We start from the raw sequence: 7346 nt of genomic DNA, 5'->3' as shown, positions 1-7346 counted from the left end.
CCACCTCGACTCCGTGTAGTTGAGGAAAATGCTTCTCCTCAACTCGAGGGGCGAGGGGCATTCAGGGATGTCCCTCAACGTTTTCCCTGACAAGGAGCCCTTCACGAAGGCGTCCTCCGCCTCAGCGCACTTGAGGGACGCACGGAGAAGAGAATATGCAAATTATTCTGTCTAAAGCATGCCTTGAGCCTCAGAACAAGAATGTTTCTTTTTATTTTTCATTCTAAACAATTGTTGCACGTTTTTTTGAGTCGGTGGTACAGCGGAGGAGATGTTATCGTGTGTTGTGGAGACCGAGCTCCTGACATTGTTGTGTCTGGCAACATAACAGCCTAGTATGCGATCGAGCGGTAGCAGGTTACGATATTACTTCTTTACACGCATCGAAGATCCCAACACGTGTACGTTCCGCCTGCATATTATTCTGTAGGCAATGGGATCAGTAATTGTTCGCCCGAGACGACGACCATTTGGAAAGGGGACACACGCAGTGGGCTCTTATTTTAGTTCTCGCACAGTAATATTTCGCTGTCAGGTGGCAAACAAGTATAACATGGTGTAAAACAGAAGACCGCAACAACTGAATCTTACCTTGACTTGCTCAACTTATATTTCGCGCCATAGATTCCATCGCACTGAAAATGCGATGCAACGATTGCTTCGCAGACGAACGAAATGTAGCAGAAGACCAAGTGTTGCAGACGACCGCATTTCTCTGCGAGTGGCGTCTGTTTGTAAATGAGTCGTTCGCACCTGTAGTTCATTTTGGTTAGCTTTAACAGCATCAAAAGAGAAAAGTCTTAATTTACTCGACGTAGCTATTGTAATACAAAAGTTTATTTTAACTAGCCTCTTCCTAGCGTGCTCGATGCTGTGCACGGGCTCTTGTGTATGGCAGACGACACAACAGTCGGCTCGTTGGTGCGCACTGCACGCGATCAAGGTTCCTGCTCTCTAAGTTTGTGCGCACTTGGTGTCTGTGTATTACATTTAGGCTCAATACTGATATGAAAGTAAGTGAAAAAGGCACCGCTAACAAGGAACACTCAGTGCGCTTTGTGTACTCAGAGGAGGAGCGAGAGCTCCTGCGGTCACTAGTGCAAAAGTACGCGTGCGTGATTGAGAATCGTCGAACAAACAGCACTTCTATGGAAGCAAAAAATCACACCATCTCCCGCTGAAGGGGACCATGAGGCGATGCGAAGCAGTGTTTCGGCATGTAGAGCCCGCGTTTCAGAGGTGGAGTGGTGAGGGGAAGTGGAGAGGGGGAAAGGAGGGGGGGAGGAGAAAGGGAAAGGGGAGGGGGAAGGGAAAAGGGAAGGGGAGAGATGATGTGGAGAGGGGAGGGGGAGAGGGGGAAAGGGGAGAGGGGAAGTCGAGCGGGGGAAGTGGAGAGGGCGGAAAGGAGAGGGGGAGGGGAAGGGGGAGTGGAGAAGGTTTGCGCATGCGCAGTAAGGGTGGTGACGCCGCACCCCACCACCACGGGATTGAACTCCGCTATAAGATGCTTCACATCTAAAAACATTGTATGGAGAAACCTGTGCGCCGACTACAACTCCCAACCGCACATCAGGCCACGAGAAGAGAAACAGCTCCGCAAACTCTGGGACAACCTTAAGAATCGGTGGAAAAAAAGGACTCTCAAGAAAAGAGGGACATCCACGCGACAGGTAAGTAAATTGAGGTTATGTATCTCTTGTTTTCTTCTTCTGTCTTCCTTTCTTCATGCATTACAGCGGCCGAAGATCTACTTTTGTGCACTGTTGCATTAGTACTGTACATGTATATGGAGAAGCTAGTGAAATTTTCTTAAAAAGGTCCCGCTATGCTCGTCAGAGGCAAGAACAAGCGCTCGTTTTTGGCGACCGTGACATCAAAAGAATAAAAGGAGTCAATATAATTCTTTTCTTTTCTGTTTCAAAAATTTTAAAACGTACTTTTGTGCGCTTTACTCCTGTGACAACAATTATAAGCGTGCGTAGGCACCAAGAAAAATTGCAGAAATAATAGAAAATATGCAATAAGGAAAGAAATATTTCAGTGGTAGTAGAATAACATTCAGAGTGCTTAAGAAATTACACGAATCATATTTATATGGATTAGTCACAAAGTGCAGTTTTCACTGTGGTGTAGCGTTTAATACATATGAACTGCTGGTCATTGCGGTGGTGCTTCTGGCACAATACCATAAAAAACGACCCGCTGCTTGTGTTCCTTAATGACATGAAGTTTTAATAATAATAGCGCAATTTGCAAAGCAAAAAATGAAATTTTACGTCTTTTTTTTTCACCAGGCGTCGCCGTGGACTAACCTAAATGACGTGCAATTCCGTTTGTTTAAGGCCCAGGTGGGGGACCCCGTACATGCAGCCCCATGAGCCCATCGCTCGCACTTTTGGGAGCATCGCATCACATATGACCACACGCCTTCCCAACCCTTTCGACAGTTACGGAGTACACAGAAACCAGCCTGTGCTGACACTGCCACCTGTTGCCATATTTGAGTGTAAGGTAAACCAGCGCCAGGGCAACAGCGCAGCATCACTTGGTATTTAGAACATTGTACTGTTCGCCCATTTTACAAGTATTGTGGGAAATGTCAAAGTGTTATCATCTTCGCTAAGTATAAGGAAACAGCCGCGGGGCTCTTTTCTGGCCCCGCAACTTAGCCATGTTGTGCTTCCTTGACTATGGGTCATTCGAGGCCTCGATTTTGACTACCTTGAAAATATGGGTAATGGCCTCCGCGGTGTCACATTCCCGACAGTTTATATGTTAATAGCTATTTGCCTTATAAAGCAGTTAGTGAAACTTTTCTTGGGGTTGAATCACTGTGGCCACGTGTTGGTGTCCGCCTCCAGAAATATTTATTCTTCGATCCAATGTCAACGGAGTTTGTTTCACTTTGGTGCCTCCATTATTTCTGTTCATTAGCTTTTTTGTCTGCATGCTCGTTTCATTTTTTCTTTAAATACATATGTCACATAACTGCGTATGTTGCTGTCCAATATGGTCTATACCAGTTCTTCAAGTGTTTCGTCCTTCATCTCCTCCCGATGAGTGTCCATTTTTTAATTGTTTTCTTCTATCGGTTCCCTATAGTATAATATCGAAATCTGGATATATATGTATACGTCAGTAAATGTTTAATTTCAAACGTTTATACTTCTTTATGCTGCTGGAAATCTGCTTTGGTGAATGCAATCACATGATGTGCTTTCGCTTTTCTAGGCTCACCACCATGCGACAGGCCCTTGTCACCGTTTCCTTCATTAGCGTCTTCTGCGAGGCTTGGCTCGCCTACAGTCTGTGTGGAACCAGCAGCTTCTGGTGGTGTTACTGCAGAACCATATGAATTGGAGGAAGAACCAATGGTGCCTCCAGCTGCGTCTGTGACTAAGCGAGCAAGCCGGTCTGGCTCCCGCATGTCTGCGGTTGACCGTATGCTGGCACCAGAGGCAGAGGCCCGGATCGTTTTACTCCAAAACGACGAAGACAGAAAGTAAGAAAAGCACAAATTGAAATGCGACTGCGTCGTGGTCCGAGAATGGAGCAGATCCGACAACGCCGATATCAAGAGAAAAAAAAAAAACAAGCTTGATCTGGAATTGCTTCAGCTTGAAAAAGCCATAAAGCAGGGGCAGCTATATCTACATTAAGCTCCCAGAACCATTTCATTGAGGGTGTGTACGAAGTGTAGTTTTTAGAGAATGGTTGTCGAACATGAGACATTTGAAATTTTGAAACTAGTTTTTACTTGTTTTCTGCCCTTGTACAGCTTACAACAGGGCCGCGTTCAAGTGACGCGAAGAAGTACATGCGACGTGGAATATATTGAATAAAACATAGACTCATATGTTCAAACAAAAGCCTCCGTTTAAGCAAAGAAACAACATAAAAGTGTAATGATAAAATTAACTACACTGTGCATACGAATCTAAAAAAAGAATAAAACTACAAGTATTTACGAAAAGAACCTCGCGGTAAGACGAGCACGTGCTCTGCTGCCGCTTAAGGTATCAACGGGAGCCAGCAGGGGCAGATGCCGCTGCGGCTGCTGTGGCTGTTGTGTAGCTGGAAACGATATGATGGGAGGGCATGGCTCGTTACGCATGCAGGCTGCATTGTGGAGAGCAGCGCACGCTGTGATTATAAGCGGCGTGTTGTCAAGCCGGTCCTGAAGCTCCATGTGAACACACGGAAAACGTCGCTTTCATATACCCAACACTCGCTCCACTGTGTTCCGTGTTCGTTTGTGGGCAACTTGGTACCTGCATGAAACAACCGGTTTGTCATTATTAGATATGAAACAATAATATGCTAGCTAAGGAAGCCCTGCCGTGGCAACGGATGCGGCCAGAACGGTCATGGCATTATTTATGCTTTGTAGTGAGACAGACCGGGCGTCGGGGCTGTTTGATGGTCCTGGTTTGGAGAACGGCGTCATCAAGAATGATGTGCAAGCATAGCCTGCATCGCCAAGCAGTACACCAGGTAGCCTTTCGGTCTCGAACAGGACTCTTGCTCAACTGTTGTCAAAAATTCTACTGTCGTGCACAGATCCCGGCCAGCCGATCACAACATCCAGTAATTGAAGTTGAGGCCCAGTGATGGCCTATAAACATGAAGAAATCAGTATGGCTGTAGCGCGAACTGGCTCAACTATCAAAACACGATAAAAAAAGTTAAAGACGTGTTCCGGTCAGGGTGCGAGCCAGTTTAAAAGCCTTCTATGTAGCCTCTAAAATTTTAAGCGATTCAGTAATTCAACAACTTTCTCATGAAATGGCGCGTACAATAAACTGACATCACATGTTTTCCGTATCGAAGGACAGACTTTGCGAAGTAAGCGAAAATTCACAACTGCGCTGCTCTGGATATGCTTATTCACATGAAGACAACTTAGCAGAAGAAAATATTTCACAAGCATGTGTGATTTTTTTCAGTTTCCGAGAATAATCGAAGTATGTTATCCCGACAACTTAAAATGTCGATATAGCTTCAGTCTAAGATTGTTTAATGCACACAGGTGACATCTGACCAAACAACATGACGTCTACTTGGGCTGAGTGGTAATGCATTCTAAAAAGGAACAACCTTTTTCTTTTTTTGTGTGTGTGTGCAAAACACTTGAGAAAAACGTTTTGCCGAGTGTGTGAGTACTCCGCATTTTAACTTCTCAGACAATGAGCTGTTTTGTGAATGAGCTGTTTTGCACAGACCCCGTCCTTTGCTCATTCTCTGTGTTGTTTCATTTCCTTGCGCACCGGATATTATATACCCTCCATCTGAGCAACAATTTTGCTGTAAATGTGCGCTCTTCCTTATGAGACTTTTTCCTCAAACGTATTGCGCACAACAAAAAAAGGATTTTCTTTGGTGAGGCCAGTGGTTACGACGGACCCCTTTCGGCGGTCCTGTCAGTAACTCCTCAGGATCCAATAAAGTTCACTGTCTGTCTGTCTGCCTGCCTGCCTGCCTGCCTGCCTGCCTGCCTGCCTGCCTGCCTGCCTGCCTGCCTGCCTGCCTGCCTGCCTGCCTGACTGTCTGTCTGTCCTTTTAGAATGCAGTCTCACCATGCGCTTCAGCAGATAAAAATAGAACGACATGCAGAGACCTTACCTGCACGTTTATCGAGAAGTAGTAGCCTTTCCGATTTCTGTATACCTGTGCATTTGGTCCGCCGGGGCTCTTTATGCGAATATGAGTACAATCGATGCACCCTGCAACGCCTGGAAACCCTCCGATTTCGCAGAATTTTCTCATCGCTTCCTTGCATTCTCCAGAAGTCTGAGGAAACTTCACAACAGTAGGAAAGAGGGAGCTTGCAATGAGCCGTGAGATGCGCCCTACAGTACGGCTGACTGTGGGCTGTGACGCATTTATCAAATCTCCAGAGACGACTTGGAATGTACCTGCGCCGTAAAAGCGCAGCGCAATGAGAAGCTCCATTGTGGGAGGCACTGGCTGACCGCCGTTGTCCGTGCTCGACTTGAGCGGGAGAGATGTCAGGAGACTTGCTACGGTGCTCTTCGCAAAGCGAAACCTTGAGAGAAACTCCGTGTCACTGTACTCTTCTAAAGGGCTCAAGCGATCCCTTAACCAGTGCCTAGGCACACAATTCGTGGCATCTGACTCGCTTGCAAGTTCGTCGGAAACATCATGAACATGAAAAGATTTCAAAAAGCAGTCAAGTGATGGTACGTCTGCCATGTTTGCCTGCAAACTGTTCTGAGGAGCGCTCAAGGGAGCTTCTGACCTACCTCGAGATTATCGAGGAGCACACTGAAGATTCTCTCCATTCGAGGAGCGTTTCGAGTCGAGAGTGATTTCTGCAACGCGGACAGTCCTCAAGGATCCCTTGAAGTCGAGTTTCGAGTCGAGGAGCGTTTGTGAATACGGGCCTAAGTACCTCAAGTTGAGAGATGCGACACTTTTTTTATGGAAGCGAAGCTTGTTATCTGTCAGCAGATTTTGGTGGCGACGTTGTCGTGCGCGATACGACCTGCTAGAAATGCGGCTCTCAAACTTGCGCTCGTCCATGCGTGCTTTTATGCGCCGTCTTCTAAGTGAGGCCCTCTCGATCGAGGGCTTGCCGGCGATCAGTCCTGCACTATCTTACAGTATAGTGAATACCTATCAAGGAATTTCTATCTCAATATGATTAGCTTGCACAGCACTGAATTCATGGTTTCCGGGGATATACCTTCAATCATTATTAATTATCCATTGCATTTCAAGTTGCGCTGCCTTTTGGAGAGTTCATAATGTCAGTAAATATGCGTATAGAGCTTTCTGAATTATTTCACTAACAGCGAATATTCTTTTTCCTGATCATCTCTGCTGGCATGCACACGTGCTAATCTTTGCACGTACTTTCTATTGCAAATCTGAATTCCCATTCGCTCTCTTTTTGCGCTCAGCTTCAAACATCGGTGCCTAGAAATCCCCCTTTAATTTCAAAAAGAAAAGAAATGGAAGCGGAATGAAAGAGTGCTACTTCACTCACGGTGTCCGTTTCAAGCGCTGATGCTTTTGCTGCCGACACCATTCGGAGAAGCGCCTGTAGCTCAAGCACCAAGAAAGACACTCCCGGCAGAAATACGAACGACACCGCATCGCAGTCATCTAAATTATAGAAACGGCACTAACCCGCCGTAAATGACTACCCACTGCATAAGCCGCGGTGTGATGTTTTTCTAGCGTTGAACTGCATCAAAAGCTAAAGCAGTACGGTGCAATTACCAAAGTTCACGTTGGGCCAGCTGCATTAATGTTTGCCCAATAACGAAAATTATTTTTCTTTATATGGTTAGTGTGGTCCGTAAAAAGTCCCGGACAGAATG

The 7346-nt window shown here is 46.0% G+C and overlaps 1 pseudogene; it reads right to left on the bottom strand.

The window, feature by feature from the left end:
* Positions 1 to 3964: 3964 nt before the first annotated feature.
* Positions 3965 to 6213, bottom strand: LOC119403508 (putative nuclease HARBI1; annotated as a pseudogene).
* Positions 6214 to 7346: the final 1133 nt, after the last annotated feature.

Source organism: Rhipicephalus sanguineus, chromosome 8 (assembly GCF_013339695.2).
Source record: "Rhipicephalus sanguineus isolate Rsan-2018 chromosome 8, BIME_Rsan_1.4, whole genome shotgun sequence".
Classification (NCBI taxonomy): Eukaryota; Metazoa; Arthropoda; class Arachnida; order Ixodida; family Ixodidae; genus Rhipicephalus; species Rhipicephalus sanguineus.
The sequence above is the reverse complement of the archived record's forward strand: the minus strand, read 5'-3'. Positions and strand labels throughout refer to the sequence as shown.